Below are 12452 nucleotides of genomic sequence, written 5' to 3'. Positions count from 1 at the left end.
CCCGGGGCTATTGGGGGCTCGTTCAATAGGTCTAATGATCTAAAAATATAACTTTAAAAATCCTATTTAAACTTTTAAAAGGACCCTTCAATAATAATAGGTTTTAGATATTATTATATTCATTACAATTTACCTATTACCTATTTCCCAAACGCTGCAAGTAAAAAAAAATCCAACAAAACAAGTGCTTACGTATACGATGCACTACTTTTCTGAAATCACATTTCTAAAGCAATACAATATCGTCACGCACATTTGTATTTGTGGTATTTTAAAGTTGGTTCAACTATTGTGTACCTGGATTTGCGTTAGGGGGCTTTTATGTGCCATTTTGCCCAACCTGTCGTGAAAATGTACCTAATATTCCATGCGTGTGAAAACACTTGCAAAAAATGCTCTCGGCCTATTAGTTACTACTATTATTGAATGGTAATTGTTATTATCGCGATGGAATAAGCAATCAGGGGCGTCGATCCATGGTTGAAAGTGTGTGGACGAATTGAAAAATATAGTCTTGTGCCGTAGGCCCAAGCATGTTGGGTACCAGGGGGAGAAGTCTCCGAGAAGCTCTGGCGCCATAGCCTTTTAATTGATTTTAAGCAATGCAATTAACATTTATTTCCATACGAAATTTTTAAAATATCCGGTGGCGGATCCAGTAATTTGAAACAGAGCTGGGCCCAGAAAGGGACCTTCACAGATGGAGAGTGTAGACCACCTCAGCCCCACCATGGTTGGGGCTGAGGTAAGAAAATTAATTAATGATTATGGCATCTCTAGTTGGTCGGAAATGGCACTCTCAGACTAAATTTGAAAATAATTTTTATTTTTCTCCACTTTTAAATTTCGAACAAAAAATTAGGGATGGTGGGCCTTTTCTGATTGCCGTCGTTTTTCACTTTTCAATTGGTGCTATGCTGACCGCCCACCGCGTAGAGGCTGCATTTTTACCTCTAGCGACTTCGTTCGCTTTAAATTACCATTTCGGCTGTTCACAAATCAAATATCTTGTTGTTCATTCCTCCCCACGCTCAGTAAATGGAAAGCTGAATATTCATAGATTCTTCTCATATAAAATATATGAATTCCCATTGGATGAAAAAAAATCACCATCAAAACACTAATTTCAACATGAATTGAATGAAAAAAAAAATAAATAAATAAATAAAACAACAACAAACAACTTAGCCATTGTAAGATTAGAATTGTAAGATTTTAATACTGAGGAATAGAAGTTAGCGAAGTCCTTGTCTTGCTTAACCGTTTTTCTTTAATCGTCGTTTCCAACGATCTAGGCGCGCCTTAGCCTAGCTAGGGCCTGACGTCTGCTGCCGCTGAGCTAGGCTCCCTCGGATTGGACAGTGAAGTATGCCTAGGCGTTAGTTAGGCCTGCCTATACTTGTCATTTTAGGCTAGCTAGGGCCAAGCCCTACTTACTTAATATTTAGGCATGAATGAATGGCATTGAATATGGTAGTCTATGAACTAATTTAATTAAGCACATTTGTATTATTATTATTATTATTATTATTATTTATTAAAAATAATAATAATAATATAATATTATTATTAATATTATTATTATTATTATTATTTATTAAAATAATAATAATATAATATTATTATTATTTTAATAATTAATAATAATAATAATAATAATAATAATAATATTAATAATAATAATAATAATAATAATAATAATAATAATAATAATAATAAATCATTATTATATTATGGTTATTTTAGTATTTTGTGTAAGCATTTCGGCTCGTAATTGAATAATAATATAACGTACTTACAATGTAAAATGTACTCACTATAAATATTCCATTAAGATATCCTGGACACGGATGAAATATCTATAGTGAGTACATTACATCGGACGTTATATTATTATTCAATTAACAGAAATGGCTTACACAAAATACTTTCAATAACCATAATACATTAAGTCGCATATGACCTTAACAGTGAATAGGTAGATGCAAGCAACAGATGCAATGCAATATAATAAATCGATTACTGTATTATTATAGTTTTATTTTTATTAATTATATATAAATTCATTATTATTACTTTTTATTGTTAAATTATTGTTATTAAATTATTATTATTATTATTATTTTTATTATTATTATTATTATTGTGCATATTGTTAGGTATAGGCTGACGTTACTACAATAACTCAATTTACTAGAACAATTCTTATACAGTATTTGTTTATTTACATTTTTGTAAACTTTGAATGATACAGACAGATAATTATTTAATAAAAGGTTGATTGACACTTGAATTTCCTATTGATTTTTAGTTTTACCTGTAACCTATGACAGTGTGGTGGTGATGTTTGTTTATTGCAGTACAGCTAATAATGGTTACAAAACAATTTAATTAAACAATATAGAAATGTCAAAATCATCTGATTCCCTTCGAAAACTGGGTATTTGTTCAAAAAAAAAAAAAAAAAAAAAATAGTCACAGGTCTTAATGCCAACATTTCGTTCGTGTATGTAATTGCATATACCATAGAGAAAATAGAACAGAAGTAAGATGTTTCGAATGATATAAAAATGTATGCAAACTTACCATTGGAACAGTTTTTTTTCTAGTTTTATTTACCTTAACGTCGACTCCGTCTAGAAAGCACCAGGATTAATCACGCCAGGATTAATCACCACGCTGTTTTTGTATTTTTCTTGAAATCTGTATGCCTAATCACCATCATCATACACACAGTATAATAGATTAAGTAAGATGTTTCAAATGAATATTCATCGTAGCCATTAATTATTATCAGTACGGTCCCGGCGTCATTCCTTGAATCGGGACGGCACGTATACTACTTTACCGCTTGAGTTCACGATGTACACATGATATGGGTCATATCATGTAAAGATAATTTTTTGTCCCGAATTATAATTTGTATTTTTAATGTATTACTAGAGACAGGTCACTGCATTCAACAATTATGTGGATATTCATTGTACTGTTATTTACTATCAACTATTTGCCCCGGCGTCACTAATTTTTTAATTGATTTATTATGCTGAATCATTATTAATGGTATATACCTATTATAGATTTCGATGAATTAATCAACAAATGTCTCATTAATCACACTATCGTAAATAGGCCTATTGAAGTATGAAGTATTATTTATTCTTTATTAAAGCATTTTTCGAGCACCTTCATTATTATTATTATAATTATTATTATTTTATATACAATATATTATTTATCAACCATATTAACATTGAAAACATGAATTAGCCTGTGTGGATAAAATTATCACAGAAAATAAACTTACAATTTATAAGATTATTTTTTAAAACAGAATCAAATACTGTACAGTACGGTAGATAACACTTTTATTTAAAGGCAGGTTTTGCATGGAAGTAATTTTATTTAATATGCTGATTAATATTATTATCTCATTAACCAAACTATCGTAAAATTATTATTATTATTATTATTATTATTATTATTATTGTTGTTATTATTATTATTATTATATTATGTTATTATTGTTATTATTATTATTATTATATTATATTATGTTATTATTGTTTTTATTATTATCATTATTGTTGTTTATTGTTTTTTTCCATTTAAAAAATATAATTTTGAAAAATTTAGGGTTGGCTCGGCCGCACTTGAATTCGCCACTGATTATTATGACGTCATTGCAAGACTGCGTCAACGTAACACTTGATTTTGTAAAATGTTGATATCACTAAATCGAAATAGATAGACATGTCCGTATCAAAGGCTGTATAATTATTGTTTAATAATGGCTATATAAAATTCAGTTGACTAGCTATAATTTTTTTTTTAAATTAGGAAAAACAGTAATCCTATGTATGTAAATAATATTAAACACTAGTATATACGTACGGGTCATAATACCGTAATATACAAAAGGAATAAATCGTTTATAGTAGAAATTGTGCAATTTTGAGTTTGTAAAAACATTGGCCTAATAAGTTTACACGTTTCCAATTTTAACAACGTTAAGTACATTGTTTTCACAATGTACTTAACCAGTCTCCCCACTGATGAGTTAAAGGTTCACATGGATGATAAGATCATACTGGAGGACTTTCATTATGAACCGACAAAGATCGACCTGGTAAGGTAAGTAAGTTTCACAATAAATTTAGCCTCTGATAACCGCTGCACCCATGAAATCGATCTAGTGTTTCTGAGATGGTTACGAAATGTATAAACAATTGCGTTTTTACTCATTTTTGTCCGGAAAATACGTACCGCACTTGGAAAAGTGAACAGGCAAAATTAATGAGTCATGCGTAATTGTTATTCTTTCCATACACTTCTAAAAGTGGGGTTTTAAATATAGAAGATTGTTGAAAAGGGGGGGGGGGGGGGGAGGACAATCGATATGATGTCCCCCTACTTTGAAAAGTGGGGGTGACGTGTACCCCCTGTCTCCCACCGATCGACGCCTATGTAAACAATACCTGGATTTGCGTCAGGAGAATCAGTTGGGGGGGGGGGGGCTATGTGTGTAATTTTGGCCAATCAGTCTTTAAAATTTACTAAATACTCAGTGCGTGTGAAAGAACTTGCCAAAAATATTCACTAGCCTGGCAACTTGCCAAAAATATTCACTAGCCTGGCATCATGCCTCTAAACCACCGAGCTTGCACCTATGGGCCATAGTTGAATTCAAGCCCAAGTATAAGCAGCGAGTAGGCCGGCCTATATTTGCAAGTGTTTCACACGCACTAAGTGTTCAGTACCGTACATTTTCACGACGGGTTGGACAAATTTCGACCTATAAATAGGCCTTTGTTCTATTTATGTTGTCAATATAATATTATATCATAGATTCATTAAATGCCTAATAGGCCCTAAACGATAAAATATATATGACTTGATCATAGTTTGTTCTCAATATTCTTGAATTTTTTAAACAAAATATTTCTGAGCGTTACATACAGTAGCTTGAGTCATTAGAGAATCAATTCACAGAGAAAATTTCTCCTTTCCGACCAAAATTACCCAGCCAACGACGCACTTGTAGAATCTAGTAGTCGCTAGCAGTCTTGCGAGTTTATTTTTAAAACCAACCGTTGATTATGTGACGGGAACCCGAACTTCTGCAGGGGTTCTGTAATAAGCAATACCGTATAGGCCTACTCGCGTACGTAGGTCCTATAAGGTGACCCGTGTATAAGCAGGGGCGGATCCAGAAGTTTTGGTTAGGGGGGCTATAGGTATATGTGTAAAGTGCCTCAAAGTGCCTGCGGAGGCTAGGTTAGGGAGGAGGTGTCTCCGTCCGATAAGATGGGGTTCAGATGGGTAGCTGAACGCTTTAGCTATTAGATGTATGTATGTATGTATGTATGTATGTGTGTGTGTGCGTATGTATGGGTGTATGTATGTACTGTCTCTTATACACATCTAGATGTGTATAAGAGACAGGGCCTTTGTTCTATTTATGTTGTCAATATAATATTATATCATAGATTCATTAAATGCCTAATAGGCCCTAAACGATAAAATATATATGACTTGATCATAGTTTGTTCTCAATATTCTTGAATTTTTTAAACAAAATATTTCTGAGCGTTACATACAGTAGCTTGAGTCATTAGAGAATCAATTCACAGAGAAAATTTCTCCTTATATATATATACTTATATAAAGAAATAATAATGGGTTCCAACACAGGAGTGGGTGGATTTTGAATTCCCCCAGAAGTCGAAATTTGTGAAATTCGAATATTGTTATAGTGACTGCATTAAGCTTTCAAAACAATCTGATAGCACTACGTTGGAAACAAACTGAATAAATATACTTGTACAATGGAGCTTTTATTTAGTATCTGTATATATTTGAAGAAGAAATATGTGGTAGACACCATTAAAAATAATAACTGATGCCTAGTTGTTGTTGTCAAGTGCAAGTGGATTTGAATAATTATTCATTCATTAAAGAAAAATGTAAATGTTAAACAATTTTTATAGTAAATCATTATTATAACAAGAATATATGTAAATAAATTAATAAAATGAAAAACGATTAACTAGGATCTTTAATGGCAGATAAAAATATCTTTTCACGTAGGATACTCACAGAAACAACATAATTTAAATAAAAATATTTAAAAGGCGAATTATACGCCATGCTTAAAATATTGGAACCACGCTTCAAAAAAATATTAATGCAAATGCAAGGTCAATAAACAGACTTAGCGTGTCACTTGCTATGTACTAAAATGGCAATTGTTTGTATCCACCCTTTAGAATTTTGTACACCACACTTAAAATTTTGAGGACATTTTCTGAAATTTCACCATTCTTTAAAAATCCTGGTGAAAGTGTTGCCATAGGGAACATAAGACAATGAAGAGCGTGAAAACAGTTCCATAATTAAAATACTGACTCTAAAGACAAAATTTGACAATGTTAAGGAGAACCTCAGACGACAAAAGAATTTCCCTTAAAATATGTTTTAAATGTAGTAGTAGTATCCGACGACAAGCAATCAAGAAAAAAACTAAACTGGAACAACACGAAATGTTTAGTGTATCATACAAACGTTTAAATACTTGCCTCTAACCCAAGGGCGTCGATCCGTGGCTGAAAGTGGGAGACGAGATGAAAAATTAAGCCTTGGGCCGTAGGCCCAAAGTAATGGTTGGGGACCAGGGGGTGAAGCCCCGGAAGCTCTGGCGCATATATCCTTTTAATTGATCTTAAGCAATGCAATTAACATTTATTTCCATACGAAATTTTAAAAATATCAAGTGGCGGATCCAGTAATTTGAAATAGAGCTGGGCCCAGAGAGGGACTTTTACAGATGGAGAGTGTAGCTGGAATACCACCTCGGCCCCACCATGGTTGGGGCTGAGGTAAGAAAATTTATGATTATGACACCTCTAGATTGCTGGAAATGACCCTCTCAGACCTAAATTCTAATTCTAATTTTCCTTTGTTTTTTTTCCATTTAAAAAATATAATTTTGAAAAAATTAGGGCCGGCTCGGCCCCACTTGAATCTGCCACTGATTATTATGGCGTCATTGCGAGACTGCGTCAACGTAATACTGGAGTTTGTAAAATTTTGGTAGGCTTAAGCCCTATCACTTAATCGAAATAGGTAGACATCATATCCGTGAAATAAGAAAAACAGTAATCCTATGTGTGTAGATAATATTAAACACTAGTATATACGTACGGGTCATAATAATATACAAAAAGAATAAATCGTTTATATTAGAAATTGTGCACTTTTGAGTTTGTAAAAATATTGGCCTAATAAGGATACATGCTTCAAATTTCAACAACGTTCAGTACATTGTTTTCACAATAAATTTAGCCTCTGATAGTCATTGCACCCATAAAATCGATCTAGTCGGTTTCTGAGATGGTTACAAAATGTTTAAACAATTGCGTTTTTACTTGGTTTTGGTCCGGAAAATACGTACCGCACTTAGAAAAGTGAACAGACAAAATTCACGAGTCATGCGTAATTGTTATTCTTTCCATTCGCTTGTAAAAGTGGGGTTTTAATTATAGGAGATTGGTGAAATGTGGGGGGGGGGACAATCGATATCATGTCCCCCCCCCCACTTTGAAAAGTGGGGGGACGCATCCCCCTGTCGCCACTAATCGACGCCCATGCTCTGACCACAAGCAATCAAGACAAGACTAGACAGGAACGACTCACTCGACACGAAAATTTTAGTTTATTAGTTTATTTACAAACATTCAAATACCTCTGACCGCAAGCAATCAAGGAACTAGACAAGAACAAACCCGCGCGACACGAAAAGTTTAGTGTATTATACAAACGTTGAGACCGCTACACAAAGGCCTTTGCTTCAAGATTTGAGCATTAAGGCAAGGCAAAAGCAGCTTTCTTTGCTACGTTTTTTGTCCGCTGATCGGTTAAAAAACGTATTTCATTTTTATTTTATCACTGAAAAACAACTACTGTAAAATGTTTAGCCCATAAATATGATGTGTGTGAAAAGAAAACATTAAACAATATTTTAATTTGGACCTTCAAAAAGCAGTTAAAAAGAAGTGGCTATGAAATTTTAGGGGGGGGGGGCTAAAGCCTGTTTAGCCCCCCTCTAAATCCGCCCCTGATAAGACGACCCCCGAGTTTTTTAGAAGATTTTTGGTTGATATTTGTATGTCTGACGTATAAGACGACTCCGTGTTTCATGGGAATTCCTATTTTTTGTGGTCCTGATACTGCATCTAGCTGGATAAATGGAGCCAAATACAAGGGTAATCTTCCAAATAACACAATTTTATGAGTTTTTAAATCTTCACCACCAAATTCCCGTATTTAAAATTGTTTTTTTTCTCTTTTGTGGGGTCGTCCCACTTTTATTCATAAGTTCAGCATACACAGTATAATTTGTAAAGAGTTGTTCAATATAGCTTCTTAAAATATCTTTAACAATTTTTTTTTTTTTTTTTTTTTCCCTGTTTATTTCAGGGAAATACTTATATAAGTATTTCCCTGTTTGTGTCAGGGAAATACTTATATAAGTATTTCCCTGTTTGTGTCTGCAGATATTATTCTCCTGAAGACGATTGAAGCATCTCAATCGAAACGTCGAGACTTTCTCAACAACAACAGTTCTTTTCAGAACTACTTACGTGGTGTACCACAAGCTTCAACGTATATTTTTGTTTTTAATTACTGTATTTCGCTTTGTGTTTTTATCGATGAGGGAGGGACTGTTTATATTTGGCTAGCAGGCCTAATAGTAAATATTGTATAAAAAGTGGTTTTAATTTTATAGTGACAAAATTGCATTGTTATTTGTATGCTGCTGAAATAGATGCGGCAAATTTTTTTTTTTAATTCCCGCATCAATATTTCCCAAATTTTGATGCGGGGTGATAATCTAATAAATTTTTCTATTTGCCCTTAGGCCTATAATTATTTAACATATTTATCAAGTAACACTTTCATCTAAACTACGAAAAAACAATGTCTCCTGCAAAGAAGGGCACACTTTCCTTCAAATACCACTATCAAAATTGTACCCTTGTAAATTTGGGTCATTTGGGGTCAAGTCTCATGCACATTTTGCTAGAGAGATGTTATAGGTGTGCAAAAATACAAATTCAATGTGTGTGACCATCCTTGGCGTGACGCATACATATTACTAAGTCTAGAGGAAAAACGATGATGTTGAGAGACATATATGTTAGTAAGTTAAGTTGTTGATTTTTAAATTAACATATTTTTCTTACAAAAATGTAGGCCTAGAACAAAGCGAAAATAAAGTAGGCTTGTGCAGTCGGTGTAGCACGAATTTTAGTTCCCAGCGAATTTTAGTATTTCCAGAGCCTATGGGTCACAAATTTGCAACACTTTCTTCCGGGGTAAACAATTATTAAATATGTCTATGTATTCATTAAAAAAATAAAGTAACGAAGTTTATACAATCGAGAATATGTACCTTATGTTCAACTTAACTTCACAGTTTAATTATCTAGCATAAACAATATGTAAAAAATATGTTAAAGCTAATTTACGTTGAAAAAATCACAAGTCACTTTACAGCGAGAAACAGCGAGCATGATGAGAAGGTTAGGTGAAACTTAATTTCCTTTACAGCGACAGTACCGTAATTAGGCTAACAGTAATAAGGCGGGAGCCACTTCTTGGGTATTACCCAAGATCTTGGGTATTACCCAAGATCTTGGGTATTTTGACTTGGTCTTGGGTTCTTGGGTATTCCGTTCAAATCCTTGGTTATTAAGAAAATTAAATATTTTTATCATAGAGGAATAATTGAGAAGTAAGTATATTTCAGTCCATTCAAGTAAGCAAAACTCAACGAAGTGCACATAACATTGTTAATTGACTGTTAAGAAAGGTTGTCCATAAAAATCAAAGATTTGGTGGCAGATGTCAAAAACTAATGGATTTCTCTCAAATTTTTACCATGAATAGATGCTTGGGTAAAAAGCATATCTATGACATTTGTTTAATTTTTCAGTCTTCGTGGTCATGGCAACGACCCATTATCTAAATTTTACCGTTTTTGTCAATTTTGGACATTTTCAGAAGTGAAAAAACACTGACTTTCAGACCTTATTTAAAAAAAAGAACATGTATATAGTTTTGTGATCATCTATGTACATAACCAGGTATTAACTTCCATTTATCGCAAAAGAAAATTGTGTAAAAAATTCTGTTTGGAAGGTAACGGAACGGGTGTTTACGTGACACAACGTTGAAGAAGTGCTCTGGAAAAGTTGCCTATAATCACACATAAATTGGAAGAAATGATCGTATCTTTATATATCAATATCGTTATTACATCAGTACGATTCACTATTATTGTCTGATTGTTAAGGAGCACCTTCATCTGCCTGTTCTAAGCATCATCTGAGCTAGCCCTACTGTCGGACCAACTTTACACCCCTCGCTCACATCGAATTAGGTTAAAGCCACTCAGACTGATTGACAGGAGCCATTTGTAGGCCTATTGATCTTACCTGTCACCTTGATCTTGCTCGTCACGCTTGGTTGACTTTGCATACAATCATCTGTCAGTTCGCTGTCAAGGAAGAGTTCTTTTCATATGCAAATTACCAATCTTGAATTTCTGATTGACAGTTCGCTCTCATGTAGTCCCACATCTTCAGATGTTTTTTTTTTATTACAGTCACCATGGCTACTGTCAAATCTGGCGACTTCGAAGTTTTAACGCAATAAGGGTCGGATCGATTTTATCGTTTCATCATTTGCTTTAAAATATTAACTGTGGTTTCTTCATTTTTATTCTCAACTGTTGGATCCATTTAATTGGGATATCTCGCCTAGGATTGCAGAACATATTCAAAATGGAGTTTTACGGACGAAAATGTTTGTCTTGGATTACAGATGCCATAAACTGCTTCTACCTAGTTCATGCAGATGCTATTTTGATTTCAATGTATCTTACTATCACTCAAATAAATTCTGTAAGTCACGTGTGCAATATTATTCATCATCAACCGCCACTTTTTATCCAGTGCTACTTTCGGGAGACGTGCAACCCAACCCAGGACCTCTAACTAACATTAACAATAACTCATCAAGGAAAAATAATTATGGTGACAGTAAGCGAAACATATCTTGCATACTTTCAAACTGCCGTTGCATTCGCAACAAATCACTTGATCTTGCCATATTCTGCACATCTAAACCATCTGGATTAGACATTATCTGCGTTACCGAAACGTGGATGCGGAGTTCTAATGATACTGCAATGCTTCATTTTGCCAATCAGTATGACATTTTCCGAAGAGATAGGAATCATCAAAATTTGGGTGGTGGTATCTTGATTGGAATCAAATCAAACCATACCTTACACCAAAATTAATTGACGTTGACCCCAGAATCGAAATGATGTGGATATCAATATGCCAAGGTCACCTGTCGTGGCTCTTAGGGTTGGTCTATAGGCCACCAGACTCTGCAGTTTCCTATTGGACAGCCTTTGAAGAATCATTTGCCAGACTTGAGGCTGAATTTATCAATTATGATGGCGTCATCATATTAGGGGACTTCAATACGCATTGGCTTACTGCCCCACATCATCTAACTGATATTATGGCATCATTTAACTTGATCAGCTGGTTCAAGTTCCCACAAGACCTCAATCAAATACCAACGATGGATCTGTTATAGACCTTGTGTTCTCCAACAATTCTGAAAAGCTTATCAATTTGTGTGTTGTTGAAAACCCAGTGGAAAGTGACCACCTAGCTGTTGAGTTTGAGATTAATGTTCGCCATTCCTTGCCAGCGAAATCTACCATGCGCTCGTTCTTGAAATACAGCAAAGTTGACTTTGATCATTTGAATCAACTTTTATATCTTTTTTTTCTCTTTCGTAGGAGTTTAACCCACTTTTATTTCTTTCTCTTTTTGTTACTTTTCTTTTTTTTCTGCTTCTAATACATATTTAAAAGAAAATGAACATACAAAATAAAAACAATTGCACTTAGGAGGGGTCAGTCCACAATTGCTGACTATCTTTCTTGTTTTTTTAACATCCTTCCACTTGTAATAATTTCTAAATATGTTTTACCAAGATATAATTAACATTGTTAACATCGTACATTAAAGAATTTCTTCAAGTCATTTTCATAAAAAAAAAACATATTTATATACATATACACTGCACATATACATAATATTATTTTCTTTTTAAATCCACCCTTTACCTTTCATTCTCCTTTATTTCTTTCTTATTTATAGCGAACGCTTCTTTAAACAATAAGAGAGACCAGTTTCGGGAGCTGTCAATAATGCTAGTACTAGAAAATATTAAACCTAATTTATTACTTACATTACAGACGACATTATCATTTTCAAGTATACCCTGTAATCCTAAAATAAATTGGAATGCCTCACAGTTTTTAACATGATCAAAAATAACACTATCAGATCGTGAAGAATGTT

General features: G+C 33.6%; 1 long non-coding RNA gene across 1 annotated transcript in view; it reads left to right on the top strand.

Annotated features, from left to right (window-relative positions):
• Positions 1–12148, top strand: part of LOC117114566 — a 14143-nt gene extending 1995 nt beyond the window's left edge. The window contains exon 2 of the long non-coding RNA XR_004446388.1: positions 10670–12148. This is a non-coding gene — a long non-coding RNA (uncharacterized LOC117114566). The remainder of the gene's footprint in view (positions 1–10669) is intronic.
• The last annotated feature ends 304 nt before the right edge of the window (positions 12149–12452 follow it).

The sequence above is a fragment of the Anneissia japonica genome, unplaced genomic scaffold, assembly GCF_011630105.1.
Source record: "Anneissia japonica isolate Jap-2015-1 unplaced genomic scaffold, ASM1163010v1 scaffold10591_len99828_cov210, whole genome shotgun sequence".
In the NCBI taxonomy this organism is placed as follows: Eukaryota; Metazoa; Echinodermata; class Crinoidea; order Comatulida; family Comatulidae; genus Anneissia; species Anneissia japonica.
The sequence above is the reverse complement of the archived record's forward strand: the minus strand, read 5'-3'. Positions and strand labels throughout refer to the sequence as shown.